At 44.3% G+C, this 16335-nt stretch overlaps 1 protein-coding gene across 1 annotated transcript in view; it reads right to left on the reverse strand.

Annotated features, from left to right (window-relative positions):
- tjap1 (tight junction associated protein 1 (peripheral)) overlaps positions 1–15632 on the reverse strand; it is a 59529-nt gene extending 43897 nt beyond the window's left edge. Inside the window, exon 1 of the mRNA XM_047029995.1 lies at positions 11611–15632. The gene's annotated coding sequence lies outside the window, so the exon portion shown is untranslated. The remainder of the gene's footprint in view (positions 1–11610) is intronic.
- Between the last annotated feature and the right edge of the window lie 703 nt (positions 15633–16335).

The following is a 16335-nucleotide window of genomic DNA, read 5'->3' on the forward strand; positions in this document are numbered from 1 at the left end:
CCATCTGACAGCATCTCTGTGTACCGCACCTGGTGGCGATTCACCGACCTCGCCCACATCCTCTTAGCGGACTCCTGCTCCATTGCCTTACTTGACCCTGTGAAGTTCTTAGCACAGTCATTGTGAGTGTTCTTCCAACTGTCAAACTCCTGCTCTGTAATTTTTTTTTCTTGCTTGGCATTTTCTTTTAGAGCACAAGCATGGCAGTATGAGGATAGGACCTCATAATCTATTACTAGCCCCGAAAGGAGGTCAATGCAAACACCAATGCCATAATGAGAGGTGAAGCCTCTTTTTTGCCAGGTTCCATCAAAAGACACGCTGATGTTAATGACTGCATCTTCATCCTCCCTCAGCAACTCTGCCACTTCTGGGTCAACATCTGCATAAGCCTGTCTGATCTGCTCCCTGGTCCTGTGCAGTGACTCCAGCCCTCTCTCAATTTCTGCCACTAAAATCAAATGTTTAGTGTATTACTTACTGTTCATTTGGACAAGTGTTATTGTTAAAGTTATGTTTTTGCCACTAAAGTAAAACAAATTATGTGTATTGGTGAGCTACATTATCTAAATATTGTCCACTCTGATATTAAAAGGAAAAGGCTGTGGGGTTTACTGTAAAACTTACTAAATAACACATGAATTATATACTTTATTAATCCGTAAAACAAATTGATGAAGGCTACAGTGGAGCTGTGTGGTTGGTGGGGGATACAACAATGCCTCCTTTCATTAGTAATTGACTTTGTCCAAAGTGCCACATTGTTTTCCACCAGTGAGAGAGATGCATTCCTTTTCCCCTACCACTTTAAGTCTCAGCCCTGTTTCCATAGCCTACCTGTCACTCTCTTGTCGTGTTTCTGATAAGTTTTCAAATGAAGAGCAGGTATCCCTAACACTTTGCTTATTTTCTTGAGCGCAGCATACCCCAACCCTAACTCGTGCGCTAAGAGCACCATTCGCACATTCACGTCAAAGGCAACGTCGTTTCTCGTTCCGTCTTGAAGACGCGTTGATGTGTAAATACTTTTGCGGTACCCATCTCTTTCGCACAGACTGCACTCCAGAAGTAAACTGCTACAAAAGCCTTGATTTTGCGGATCAATATTAATTTTAAGCCCTGTCCCTGCACAATTAGGACAAATTAATCCATTGACCAGTTCATTCAAACGCGCCACATGAACTATCAGCCACTGCTGTGAGGCGCGTTGTTCACCGCTATCTAACTCTTTTCCTATCGATAATTTTCGCATGGATGCGCTTTGTGAAGGAACTTGATAGTCTTCTTCATTAGACTGTTTAGCCTTTTGTCTGGCAAGTGACAATTGTTGTCTTCTTTTCTTGGTAGTTTTTGTTCGCGCTTCTTTCGGCATTTTGAGATTTAAAAGGTCCCACTGACAGCTAAACCAGGAAGCGTCAGCGCACATCACGTGATGCATTTGAACGAATCAAGTTATCATAAATCGACTCCAGCCAATGGAATTTCTTGATTTGGTCTAACCCCCCGTTTGTACTTTCACGATTGGTTGCTGATACAAAGGAAATGACCATGTTTGGATCGGATAACATTGTGCAGGAGAAAGAGAGCTTTACAACGATACCACGACTGTCATGGTGAAGCAAACGGTCGCGGGACTATATGTTACGTTAGAATGCTAACTTTTGCTGAATTTTGGTGAAATCCACAGGCACAACAAGACAAAGTGCAGTAGAATAAACACTTTAAAATATATTTTGAACGTTTTCTTTCTACTAGTTTGAAAATAGACATGTTGAGGAAGCAAAATAGCTAAGAAAATCAAAATTGACCAGTATACGAAAAACTCCTATTTTTGCCTGCCGTGTCTCGCCTTTAGACAGACCTCTAACACTTTCTCTGAGATATGTGGCGGGAGGGAGATCCATGGGATCACACAAGGAGAGAACACCATCAGCAAAGATCCCAGACTTAAGAGATGGCCCAAGCCTAGGGGAGAGAGACCATTCACTCCCATATCTCTGTGCCTTCCAGAGCTGGCCTACTGAAACTCTACACTATCGCGGGCAAAAGAGCCGACACAGAAAGCTGAAATGTAACGCGGTCAATAATAAGATACAGACTCAAAGTCGAGTGCGAAGGAAGAACTGGCTACGAAAGAGAGGGAGCGCGCAGACACATGCTGCTCACACAACCACTAGAAAATGGACTGATTCAATCCCCGCGTGAGCAGTGAGCTGGAAAGGGCTGGCCTCAGCCCTCCGACTTAAAAAAGATAGGAGTTTTTATTTATTTGACTACAGTGGATCTACAATCAGAGGCTCACGCCGTTGGGGCTAGACGAGCATGCTTGTTATTTCTGGGGTGTTTCGAGTCAAGCGGTAACGGACAGTGTGGTGCACATGGCCCAGACCTGGGCTTCAGAACCGGAGAGAGAACATGGCACATGGCACCGTGGACTCGTTCTGGATGCAGTTGTAATGAGAGCTTTTGTAATGTCTCTATGACTGGTGACCTTTGAATAACACTCCAACTTCCTCAAGGTCCTCCAGGTCAACTCTCTCCTGCGTGTATTATACTGCTAACTGAATCCACGACTGCGGTCTTGACTTGAACAGACAGACGGACGAGGGGGGGGGGGGGGGGGGTACCTAGATAGAAATGTCGGCGATGCCAAAGGCAGACCTTCCCGCAATCCATCACTGGCAGGAGGTGCCCTGCCATTAGCAGGGAAATAATATGGAGTACATAAATGTCTAAGTCAAAAGTTTCTATAACTAATAAAGCCTTCAATATTACCTGCGGGGCTGACTAATGCGGCGACATTGACATGAAAGGAAGAAGTAATTCAGAAATAAATAAATATTATGTAAAGGGCATTTGTGCGTGTGAAATAGCATGGCCGTCACTCTCTCGCGTCCAGCCAAAAATGAGCTGGGCGGCCATGACAGCAGCTGCTGACTAACTCCGGATGTCTGTCACAAGACGAGGAATATTAGAAATGTCAGGTCTGAACCGTTGGTCTATTAAACATGGTCTCTGTCATTCAAAACACACACAGACACACTTCACATTATCTACAGTTTGATTCATGAAAATACTGTCATGACCGTCTTGCAGTAGACAACACCGCAGTGTTATCTTATTCTCTTCCTGAATCAAAAGGGACAAGCCATGTGTCTGTGTCCCCAGTGTTGACTCCAACTCCAGCTCAGAAACACAGTATCAACACGGCCTCGCCACCCAGATGTAAAGGACCAGGAAAATAAAGTCTGGGGTCCCACAGATGGGAAATAAACATTTAACAGCAAACACAAAAGGCCATCAGAGCCTGGTGAGTCTTGTGAAATGTAGTGGTCTGTGAAGAGAGAGTGAGGGGCAACACACACGAAAAAAAGAGCTCATTAAAGCATGCAAGAGTACACATTTATTTACAGAGCAATTACAGCTGCCAGCCAGCCCACGGGGAGACTGGGAGCGTCCTGCTGGAATGCTGCTGTGGAGGAGTGGAGTGGGATCCCTTTTCAGAGAGGCAGTGGAGGGTTGCTGATCACCTGCTTAGCTGAGCAGTGCTACCCCAAGCTCGGGGACAGATGCTAACTCCCAGCCATGCATGAACTTGTGCTTCTCTCTCATGCACCTGACGCAGAGTCAGCACACACATACACAGACAACGTGCTTGTGTGCACGACGCACATGGAGGTACTGAGAGACACACACACACATCAGTGTTTCCCATGAATTACCTGTTTCGTAACAAACTGGATTTTTATTTTCTTACATTTGTCACAACATAAAAGATTTCTTAACATGTTTCGCTTTGTCGCTTCAACAAAGCATCTATCACTCCCAGTCAGTCAAACTGCCAGCCCAATTAGGACTTTGCAGAGTTCCCACACTTAACCGCGAGTGACTCAATGTAATTATTGGGAGGAATAAAGAGGAATATCGTGGAAACAGCTCCGAACAAAGAAGATTCGTCCCTCAAATAGGTTTAAGATGTGTCGAACACAGAAGCTTCCTGTTAGAGGATGGAGACGTCACTGCATGCCGCTGTTTGTTCGAAGGGAGCAGAACCGCATACGACTGTCTCGAGTGGGAGCTCGGAACGCCAGAACAGTGGAGACGCTGTTTAAAAAAGCATCAGCCACCAGCGCCTATTTCCCAGAGGGTGGGGGGGCGGGAAAGAGAGAGACAGAGACAGAGAGACAGAGAGACAGAGAGACAGAGAGAGACAGACACAGAGACAGAGAGACAGAGACAGAGACAGAGACAGAGACAGAGACAGAGAGAGAGAGAGAGAGAGAGAGAGAGAGGTCTCCGTCAGGCCACGCTCACATCCCTATTTACATCCCGGACGGATTGTAACCGTATGGAACACACACAAACTGGACATGTTCATAGGCTTGCAACTAGGGGGAATTGAGAGTGCTGTCAGGAAATGCATCAAAATGTATGAATTCCTAGAAAAACATGGGCACCACAATATTGAGGAGGAAGTAGGAATGTGGGGGCTTGATTGCAGGGTTCTGAAATCACAAAGCAGCCATTGTTTACTTTGACACATGAAAACGTAGATGTGTCATGGCACACTGGTCATCTGAACCCCACGCTAGCGCACAATAGCACACACCTCCAGTCTTTCTGGGCATGAAGGCAGTATGAGTGTTTCTATAACAGTGATTATTGCTGTCGCCAGCACAGGAAATGCACTGACCAAACTATTTCCTGTACTGTGTGCTTGAATGTTTTTATTATTTTTTTCTCTGGCATCGTTGTGTAATGGCCCCTGGTGCATCTTGGGAGAAGATCTTTTTTGTTTCCCTTGAATTTATGAATCTCAGAGAACCTTGACTCCATTCAGTCCAGCTTTTAAGGTCCAGCCTGGCATAAGAACATCTTAACAACACTGTCTACCTGTAAAGTTCTGTAAAAGCAATTTTATATCAAGGGCAAATAATTCATTGGGCTGATTTTTACACCCCTTCTTCTCTGCCATACAATCTCTCCAGCTCTTTTATTTTTTCCCTTGAGCTTTTTCTATACCCATCTCCCGGTCTTTCACAGCCTCCCCTCTTTCTCGTAAACAGCCCTGTGTCTGTGTACTGAGGGGCTCTGTGTTGAGCCTGGCCAGCAACCCCTCCCCATACAGCCAGCTGAGCAGGACACGGCCCAGACCCTTTCATCAGAAGTCCAATATCACGGCTACACCCCAGGAGACATGTGAAGCTTTACCGCCACTTCATATAAAAATTAGGGCCAGAACATTCCTGGGAGGCCTGTAGGAATATTGGACATGGACACATCTAATCCACAGCAGAGCAGTTCCTTTTATTGCATACAGTTTCTTCTTCTTTATTTCTTTATTTGTTCTAGCCTGGAGTCAAACCCCATGCTCTCTCCTGCAATCACAAGGCACTGATTCAACACAAATAGTGGTTTCATACACAAGAACACACACGCATTGGGGAGCTAAACAGTCTATGTATGGCAGTCGAACTTTAGACATCCGAAAAGCCTGGATAATCATGAAGATAATTGAAGACAATTGGCCCAAATGCTGATGCAATTACGTGGTATTTACCAGATCCCTTTTTCATTAAATGTCAGACTTGAAAAAGGAAAAAATATGAGTCTTTCATTAAAGTTCATGTTGGTCATTTTTATCTTTGGGCGCAGGGCATTAAGTGTGTACATAACACAAGACAAACGGAGTGAGCACACACTTTCTGCTCTCAAACACACACACATTCTCAGGGGAAAAGGAAATCGTAATAGCCGTGCACCAAAGACAACAAAGTGGGTCTTCCCTTAAATGTTGAGCACTAAATGATTTAGTGGTGAGCGACTGATGTTCTGTAAGGAGGACCTGTCAATTCTTCTTATATGAATACAAAATGGCTCTGTTTTAATAATAGTAGAAGGCTATGTATGGTGTAACTATAGTAGAAAGATGGACTGAAGGAGGATGGTCTCTGGAGTACTGCCTTTGTAAATGTCTTCTCTTTAGTCATTCTCCACTGCTGCTGCAGGGCACTGAATGAAACAAGAGCAGAGGACAGTCTATTCACCATGGAAACCGGGAGCTTCCCTTAAGAATGTGATGGTGTTTGAGTGTGTGTATGTGTGTGTGTGTATTAAGTAAGTAGATGGGTTTAAGCAATACACCTCAATGAGTCACTTTTATGCCCTTGTGCTAGCTCACAATAACTACTTTCTACAGGAATGGCCGACCCCTGTCTCGCTGCACCAGATCTGAGAGAGGTCAGAGCAATGCTGATGTGGCTCTTCCAGGCCCTGCTGATTCACTAGCACAACGTGTGGGGTGTGGGAGGATGACAGCCGATTATGTGAAATCAAAGTGGTCACTGGAATCACTCAGGCCTGGGGCAACCTTGGGAGAGCTCCTGAAATGGTGGCATTATCTTCGGATAATGCCATGACATCTTCGAATGATGCCACAGACTAAACAGCGAAGTTGGGACTGCAGAGATGTTCTGTACCCTGGCTACCATTCTCTCTTTAGTAATCTATGCATATTCCCCACCCACTCACACAAAGCCACCAGTAATCAGTCAATTGTTTTTATTTAACTGGCCCAAATTCAAGTTAAGTGCTTAACCCTTGTGTTATCTTCGGGTCATTGTGACCCTTCAGTCATTGTGACCCCCCCACATGTTGCGACAACTTTACCTCATACAAAAATAAAGTGAAGCATTTTCTTTTAACTGTCGGGCTGTCTCACACCCCCCACAGCGCTAAGGTTAAAAGAAAATGTTTTTCATTTGTTTTTGTATTGGGTCAAGTTGTCGCAGCACAACGATGGGTCGTTGTGAACCTTTGGGTCATTGTGACCTGAAGGCAGCACAAGGTTTAAGAAAGAAAAGAAAAAAAAGAATAAAGAGCTGGATCTGTAGAAGTTTCTAAAATGGACAAACACAGAAACCAAACAAGAGTATTGTTCACCGTATCTGGAAACAACAGATAAAACAAGGACAGTGATAGGGGAGGACGCTGGCAGGTTGGAGGGAAGGAGGTGATCTAGGGAAAAATGGGACAATATGGAAGGAGAGAGAGTTCCTGGGAAATGAGTCAGAAAATGCCCTGGCGTTGGGGTTGTTGGGCGCAATGCCAAATATCCACTCACGGCAGACGAAGCTCCGAACTCAAAAGACAACAGGGTATCCTTTATGAAATCATCATACAAAGATTCCTAATGTGCACAGATAATCTCCACAGTAGGTCAGACGAGAACGAAGGCAGCCCAAACTTAAGTATACAAGAATGGCTGCTAATCGACAAAATGCTAAATGCTCATTGACATGAGTGAGGAACAACAAACACAGGCCAAGCTCAACCTGGGCTTTGGAAAAGGGTAACTCGCTAGCTGGTATAGTCTTCTGTCTACTTAACAGTGGAGGATGTAGTGGTGGCATCGGGGTGAGAAAAGGGGAGGCTTACAGGAGCCGGGACACAGCCAGCCAGGACTTGCAGCATTTCTGTAATGAGATGGGCTCTTCATCCCCACACCCTACTGCAGCTTGGCACGACAGGCCCGACCAGACCAGGCATGCCACGCACGGCTAGGGGATCCCAGGGAGCTAAGCCTCCAGTGGAAAGCAGCTGGTGGCAGGCGCAGAGAGGTAGCCTTGTTAGGGCTGAGCCTGGAGCGAAGGCCTGGGTGACTCCTGTGATTGTAGGACTCTGTGTAAGGGATTAGCGTTCCCAGCCTCTGACTCACTCCCTTTCGCTCTCCGTCACCACTGGAGTTCACACAGAAGGTAAGCTGGGGGACTGACGGAAGGAAGGTGAGGGAAGGACTAGTGGAGAGGTAGGACAGCGGGGGTGGGAGGGAGAGGCCTTCTGAATGCTTGTTGATTGTGTTTCTTGTGAAATCACGGTTGCCTCCTCACGCTGTCCTGCATGCCACTTCACTTTGAACACTTGTTTGAAGTATAATAATGTCACATGCAATGCATGCTCTTGCTCACATAAAAATAATTGTTTGGGGTTTTAGTATTACTACACTAGTGCAGTGCCTGTGGTATACTGTATTTCAGACTGTGACTGGTTGCTTGTCCTTCTTGTTAAACTGTCTGGGCATTCTCGTGTGCATTTCACAATTTCATATCAAACAGCAATTATTAGACTAGCTGAATTTAACCTTGACAGTTAGCTATGGTAAGCTGGCTACAACCTGTTAGTCAGGTGGGTAGCAAGCTCACGTTGACCGTTGAAATTAAGAAAAAGGGTACAAACTTACAAAGATTATCTTGAGGTAGTTTGCATTATGTGCTTTAGTTGAAGGTTGTTAACTACATAGCCCCGTTGTGAGCTAGGGAGACAACTTCCTAAATACAGTGGCCCGTTTCCCGTGACAACTAAAGCACCTGACTAACATGGCAGTGTCGTACTGTAGGTTACATCCTACATGAACTAAATGTGCAACTGAGTTAGGTCTATTCATTGTCACTCATTTGCCCACTTATCAAAGCATTTCATTGCACTCTCTGAATGCAGTCATGTTGAATGATACCAATTAAGCTGGGGCTGATTGCTTTTCAAGAGAGACAGAGTGCTCTTAATAAAGAAAACAGACTGCCCCCCCTCTGAAGAGATGACCTTTCACTCAGGCATTTAAACACATTATAATGGGGAAACAAGTGACTTCATTAACTTTGACAATACATGAGCATTACAGATGTGTCCAAGCCAGGAAGAGAGCAGGGCAAAATGGGCAGTCTGACAAGCAAAAACATTCAAAAAACAACAAAAACACAATACAAACATGGCTTCAGATCAACATCCAGACATTGGTCTTTGCTCTATCCAAACTGGGCCAATATGTTTAGATGATCATGCAATCACTAAATATCTGATTTATGGGCTGAGGTGTAGCATATCTCAACACCATGGGTTCACAATTGTACCTTGCCCCTGTCTGAAACCAACTTGAAAGTACTCCTATGTTGCAGGTCACAGATAATGTGATCCGGCCAACAAACAAACAAACAAAGAGCCCTTCCAGGCTGACAATAGGACCATGTGGCTGAAGGTTACATTTGCACAAGAATCGCATGGTGCTTTCTGAAGTGCATTCCATCCAAATGGGGGCAGGCAGAGGGCGGCTTGCTTGACATAGATCTGTGTTCCGAGAGGGGGAGACTCCCTTTCACCAGCCCGTTGGCTCTTCCCCTCTAGACACACACACACACACACGTCATTTCCATTCCATTCTGCTAAATGACTAAATGGTAGCAGTCTTTCGGAAGGCCATGATAACAAACATTCATTAAGAGATTACTGTGAGGAGACCGAATGCTCCACAGTCTAGCCTGTTCAGAGCACACTCTCTGGATAAAGATGAATCCAGAAGGTCAGAGATTCCTTATAAGTCTCAAAACCACCCTGTCATCCTACTTGTTGGTGCTGCGATGTCTGGTCTATTTTCGAGCCTCAGCGACAGATAACATTTACTACAAACAATCTTGGATATGAGACTCTGTTATAAAGAGCATAAGACTCCCAAGCTAAGCTCTCCTCATTAACACACAAGTGCAACGCCGATTTAATTTCCACAGAGTGGTGAACCGTTTTATTTTACAAGCTCTAATTACGAGGATCACCAAATCCATTTTAAAAGTCAAACGGCAAAACAGACTTGGAAAAGGAGGGTAGCTTGAGCCTCATTGGTCTCCTCTGCCAGCTAAATTCAATGATCTTCCCTGACAGCCGTATCTGCCTGAGTGCGTCAACAATGTGCAATACGATGTCACAATGTATAAATCACTACATATATAAATCCATTGTTATACACCTTTCCTTATCATGCTAATTCACAAATCTCTGTCAATACCCAGACACACTTGATAGTATAATCTTCTTCCAAATCCTAATGCAAACACTTCCTTAAAACCGCCTATCCTAATCACAGACCAAAGCCAAACAGAGCTGTCTTACGATAATACACATCCAACTGGCACCAATTCTACGTCATGTTTTACTCTTACGTTTTTTATTTTCCGTTTCAAAAGCTCACAATTATTCCTCCTGATTTCTGGGGCAAGCCCGTGTTTCCCTGCCACCAACCCCAAACCTCCTGAGGGAGTGTCAGTGTCATGTTGGCAGTGGTGGGCACCACTCGCGAAGGGACACTTCCACAGGCTGGCTGGCCACAGCTGTTAGAGACGGGTGGCAGCAGCTTCCACTCTGGGGAGAGTTGACAGGAGAGATGCTGAGCAGTGTTGACAGCTCTTTAGAGGCTGCTGCCCTCCCGAGACTGTCCCCACTCACTCGCCTGTATGTACGGTGCTACTGTGGGGGGGGGGGGGGGGGGGGGGGGGTCAGCCCTCCCACCCATACATGATAGCACCACAGTCAAGTCCTGTCCACACTGAAGTCCCCATCAACATAGCTGTTGTCCAACAGGCAGACACACAAAAGCACTTTGGCTTGCATGGGTTTTAAATTGCGGGCAACTACCCAAAGAAAAAAGTAAGTTCAACTCACTCATTGTGAAAGATTGTGACACTGAGGGATGGTATCTTAATTTGGTCCAAAGTTTGATAAAGAGTAGGATGGCAAAACGAAAGAACTGTGTTTGACAGTCCTGCAGTTTTGCTATACCCCTGCCAAAAAGCCGAAGATCCAATCCTGACATATTGGAATGAAACATTTTTCAAGCCAATTACCACAAACATATAAATAAATTTATTAATTAAGCCTCATATCACTTCGGCAAAACACACTGAGTATTTCACACAGTGAAATATTTAAACAAATAATAGTCCTGCCTCAACTATCAACCCTAGACATGATGGTTTCAATCACAAATGTACTTTCCAATGCTGATTCGTAGATAGCTACATAACTGTCAAACGTTAGCAACATATTTTGGATCCTCTTGTCTGCAATTCTGAAGGGTAGATTATGAGACTAGATGGGTATGTCAGGAAACAAATGATAAAGGATTCATCGATTGGTGAAATGTTTATGGTTTAACACAATGACAAAGTGGATTCTAATCCTTTTTCTATATACTTGATGAAGCCTACTTTGTTGACATTGTCTCCTGCTGCAAACTGATAGGCAGGTACCAAGATCAAAAGATGTGACGGCTACACGTCTATATGACCGTGCAGACAGACACATTTAATTTGAACGCCATGTAGCCTACTTGTTTCAATGAGACAGCTCTGAAATGTCAGGCTTAACAACTTGCTGCCAGTGTCATCAATATTATTAAAACGGTGCATTTATCGCACGAGTCAAGTAGACTGGCACTCATTGTAGATCTAGCTTGACGTACACAGCCTGCGGCAATGTCCGACTGCTAAATGATTTACACCCGCCGCAAATGATTTAGCAAATGTTGCTCGATAGCGAGTCTATTACAGCAAAATGATATAGGGTAACTGTTATCCAGCTAGTAAGACGGCTACAATTGAAAATATATTGATTTGTTTTGATTGATAAGTCTCGACAACGCATTCATGTGGGTTCGGTATCTGGCCCACTTCAAAGGAGGTGTGGATCGAATTCGGTTGTGAAATAATAGCCATCATCTAGTACGAGCAATTAAAACATTCTCACACAATTCTCAATCTATAACCACATAATAATCGTTACACTTACCTCGTTGTATTCCTAACATTTATGGACGGTAACGTAATCTCGGAAATCAGTGTCACAGCGGAAGACCGACTCGTTCCTCGTAATAAACTTTGTCCGTTCTTCTCTCAGGACGGGCTGCACTCTGCAATTGCTCGCGAGGTTGTTCGTGCACGGCTACAATTCAATAATTATTTGAGCAAATGGAGCACAAAATACGTCGAATATGGTGTGAACGCATATTATTGCTACGCATTAACCCACAAGAAGACTACTACTTTTTCAAACTAGATTTGAGATGGGTCTGCTCCCGGATAAAGTTGATCTCCAACCCGTTTCATCTATCGCCATCTTTACCCGCGGGGTACGATGGGTAATCCTTAGGAATCCCCACGTAGTGCGCGTCCTGACGTCTGTTTGCCCGGGATCATGCCCGGGATTGTCTACGGCAGGTGCATTTAGAGACTTTGTGTCAAACTTTGCAACTGCACAATTAATTCGTAAGTGATTAGTGTTCTGTGTCCGTAGTGTCTACTTTGGAAAAACCTGTTTGAGTCTGTCCATTGATGAACAATTTCAACAATCATTGACCACAGAAAAACAAGTGTGCCAAAGTGTACAAACTGACAATGATGTTGGCCAACAAATCAGAAATGACACCAAAATTCATTTTCACCTAATGTGCCAGAACAAAGAGATTAAAGAAGAGAGTGCTCCAGGGCACTCTGGGTTCATGGAGTGTGTGTTGCAGTAGGAGACTGCAGCAGCAGGTGGCAGTCTCAGATCCTGCTTGACATCAGTCAGTCTTCCAGCCGAGCCAGGAACACTATAGTCATACCGCTTCAGTTAGTCTCATCAATGAAATATCTCTCTCCGGGATGCCCCTCCTGCTAGACATCAAGACACAACAAACTGACGCGATTGTTCCACATCACACAACACAACTCATCCATTGTGATCAACATCACTCTTCAATGAATGACCAGATTCCAAAGGATTGTGGACCAACAAACGACTGTTTTGATAAAAGACAGCAAATATGTTAAGAATGTTTTGAATCACTGATGGAGTTAGCTAGCCTTTATAAATCTACCATATACCCTGTGTAACAAACAGTTTAATTGAAATTCCTGTTGCTACATTTTCTTTATCCCTCTACATTACGCTGTGTCTGTGAATGGTTAGCCTATCTACGCAAGCTGCCCCTCTCCTGCCAGGCCTAGCAGGAGGCTGAATACTAATGCTCTATACCTGCCTGTCAAAGATGCAGACAGTCGACCCCAGAACAGACGGTATAACACGTGTCAGGCCAGAAGGGTCAGAGTCCACTGGCCCTGACTCCTCGGCAAGCCCTTCCCCCATGATGGACGGGGGAGTCAGCAAGGTAGGCTACCATTTGCATGTGAGGCAGGGAGCTGAGGAGAAGAAGAAATGTAATCCACAGAGTCAGCATGAATAATTTCCACCCTCAACACCTGCGGAAATAAGCCAAGCGAAGCATTGTAGTCTGTGTGTCTCCTTATCAAACTAAATCCTCCTCAAATCTGCTCAGATGGGGGGGGGACAGTGTGCACATGTCTATATTGGGCCTGGGCAGAAGAGGGGAGTGGATTAGAAATGTCACTTACAGTAGTTGATCCATTGTTTATTTAAGCATATTTAAAGAGTTGCATGGGGAGATAAATCCGGTGCGAATGCAGGGCACATTTTGAACGTGAAACGGGCCCAAAACAAATGTTCATCAGAAAGGCATGACAGATTATATTGTAAAATCTAACCACATCTAACTGCATCATTGTGCATGGCGTTACAACAGTCACAGAGAACGAGTTTCACACTCAGGGCAGAGAGAGATAATAGGTACTTTCTCCATACCCTGCTCATCTATTCAACCTGACAAATACACAATCAACACTAAGCAATAGCAAACCTTTAACATACTAACTAGTCTCCAATGACCAGTTCTATCAATTGGTGAAAGTTCTGTTGATTAGTGAGTAACATAAGGACACAGGAAATCCCATTTTTCTCCACACCCTTGTACACAGGTACCCACAGACACACAGCTATTCACATATCCACTGCAAAACTAAACCTACATTCTCAGATAAGGAATAACTCACAACAAAAACTCTGAGTAATTCTTCTCTCAAGGGAGACTAAAAGAAAATCTACACAATACAGTAAAATTAACCAATCCTAAAACAGCTTTGTGCTATTGAGGCATGCAGTAATGGGTGTTTGGTTAATTTACTTTGTATGTTGACAGCTGTAAGAAGCTCAGGAGGCCATAGCAGAATTCGTTTTTGCAACAATCTCTCTAAAATTACATTTGAAAGGGTTGATGTTGTGTATAAACAAACAGAGCTGTCAAGATCGGGGTTTGTGTTCGGGCTGCGGTGCAATTTAACTCTACTTCCTCTGTAACTATACAATAACACAGTTTCCAATTGAGTGAGAACTACTGTAATCAGTGTCTCAGTTGGGGGCTAAATTAATTATTTGTACAAGACAATCCAATATGCGCACTTACTAAATCATAGGCTGGTTCAGATAGTGTGAAAGCAAATCCTAAAAGTGATGAAATAACAAATGTGATGAAAAATGCACCATGTTTTTTAGGTGAGGTAGAGTAGGGCTCGCAAGAGCTATGGCTGGCACCTCCTCGGTTCACAGCAGCAGGTTTAGCCCTGGGCTATGTTGTTTTGTACATTGTAGAGTGTTCCGGGCTGCTGGAAAACCCATTTGTGGCACAGCAGGAAAATCTGCTGCTCTTCCGCCTGGGTGTAGTGTGGCATGGCAGAGCTGCATGTCACTAATGTGGGCAGGGCAGTGCAGCCAGACCTGCCTTCTCCCCCCCCCCCTGCTGGTTTCTGATCCAGTGTCATATGGCTTACAAAACCAATATGTACTTTCCTCTTAAGGCGGAAGTGCAGCTAAACAGCTATCTGCAATCCCAGTCAGATAGGATGTTATGAATATCTGATCTTGAATAAGGGGATATCTGTGAGGCTTTGATCTATGGTGTACATGGTGGGCAAGATCTGAGGTTTGGATGGGAAGGTTTTGGGAGGATGAATTTCAATTGAGATGAATAGGCAAAGTTATATGCAGGAGGGCAAGGCTGAAGTCTGCTAGATACTAAAGGAAGACCTTGTCATTGATGCATACTGCAGTCAATTTAATTTGACATGTGTGAAATATGTCTAAATAAATCAATATACCGTTTCCCTTTCTTTATTTGTGATAGTACTGCTAACTACCACAAGGGGAGGGTAGGTATCAATTGTGCCCCAAAGGTTTCCCACAGGAGATGATACTATGTGTTCATCTGGTGACCTTACACTTACTAGTTATACTGTAACCATCTGTCTTCATACATTTACAAACTATACTGGATACAATTGACACCTTAGTTTAACATTATCAGGGGAAAATTCTCAACATTCCCTCATTGAAGTTTATATGTATATACTTCTACACAAACTAGACCATTGTTCCATTTTGTGTCACCATTAAAGGCATAGTCACTGTATGATGTTGAATATCTGTTTGAGGTTTTTTTATGTGCATGCAATATTTTCAGTAGTTGTCCACAATGAGTGAAAAATGTCACCCACCACATAAACACACGCAGACACATCACACACACAGACAATGTAATCACAACCGTTGACTTCCCTAAAGTAAGGACAACCCTTTCTTTAATAGATCATTATCTCTGCTTCAGTTACCCACACTGCTTAGGGCCTCATTCAGATGGAATAAAAAATGGCTCCCAACCGCTATCCCATCTAGAGGCAATTGAAACTCGGCGTGTGGGAGGGTTTTGTTATTATTAATCATTAAACAACAGTTTGCCTCTTACCCAAACTTATTGGTGATCAGCTATCTGCTCCTAATCTGCCCCACATTGTACTGTGTGATTACACCAGTGCAGCTGTGAAGGTGCCTGCTTTCAGAAGATCCCTCAATCACCAGCGATGGGCCATTTTTAGAGAAGATGATGACAGGTTGGCCCTTCTTGACAAGGACCCCCCCTTCGGTAAATCTAGTCAGATATCCCCCCTACCCCCACACCCCAACACCCAACCCACCCCTACTTCTCTATTCCTCTTCCTCCCCGATATCTATCTATACAGTAGCCTACTTCTTCACCTGTTTGGCAGTAGATTAGCAGTAGTACACTGCTGGGAATAGTGAGACAATGTCCAGCTTAAATCCAGCTGGTCCCGAACAATGCTGAGTCCCATCTCTGCCATCTCCTGCAATGGAAGCTATTGCAAGTATGTCCATCAGTTTGGTGAATGAGTCCCAACCCCCCTGCAGCTGTTGTTGTCATTATGCTGTTACAATGCTGTTATTTTAGACAGCCTTCAGTGCTTTTCTCTCCCTGATGCATCGATTACGACAGAGCAACACTCTTGGGGGCAAGGTCCAGATAAGGCCAGGTTCTACAAGCAGCGCATTGGTCAGCATAATGGAAGCTGAAGTAGTATCAGACGTAGTTAGAGGTTCCATCGAACATAGGTCAGGTGCTGCGCAGTGTGCATGCTTTTGCTTGTGCGTGCATGTGTAGGAGCAGCATGGAAGATGACAGCACGGGTATAAATGTAATCTCCTGGAAGTTTAGACTTCAAAGGCAAAGTGTCCCACGTCTGACTTGAAATAGCGACACATTTCATCACCCCCTACCCCCAACCCAACAACCCCCCTCTGCTGATCTTGAATCCTTCCAGGGGCGGTGAG

This window comes from Hypomesus transpacificus, chromosome 11, assembly GCF_021917145.1.
Source record: "Hypomesus transpacificus isolate Combined female chromosome 11, fHypTra1, whole genome shotgun sequence".
NCBI classification, from domain to species: domain Eukaryota; kingdom Metazoa; phylum Chordata; class Actinopteri; order Osmeriformes; family Osmeridae; genus Hypomesus; species Hypomesus transpacificus.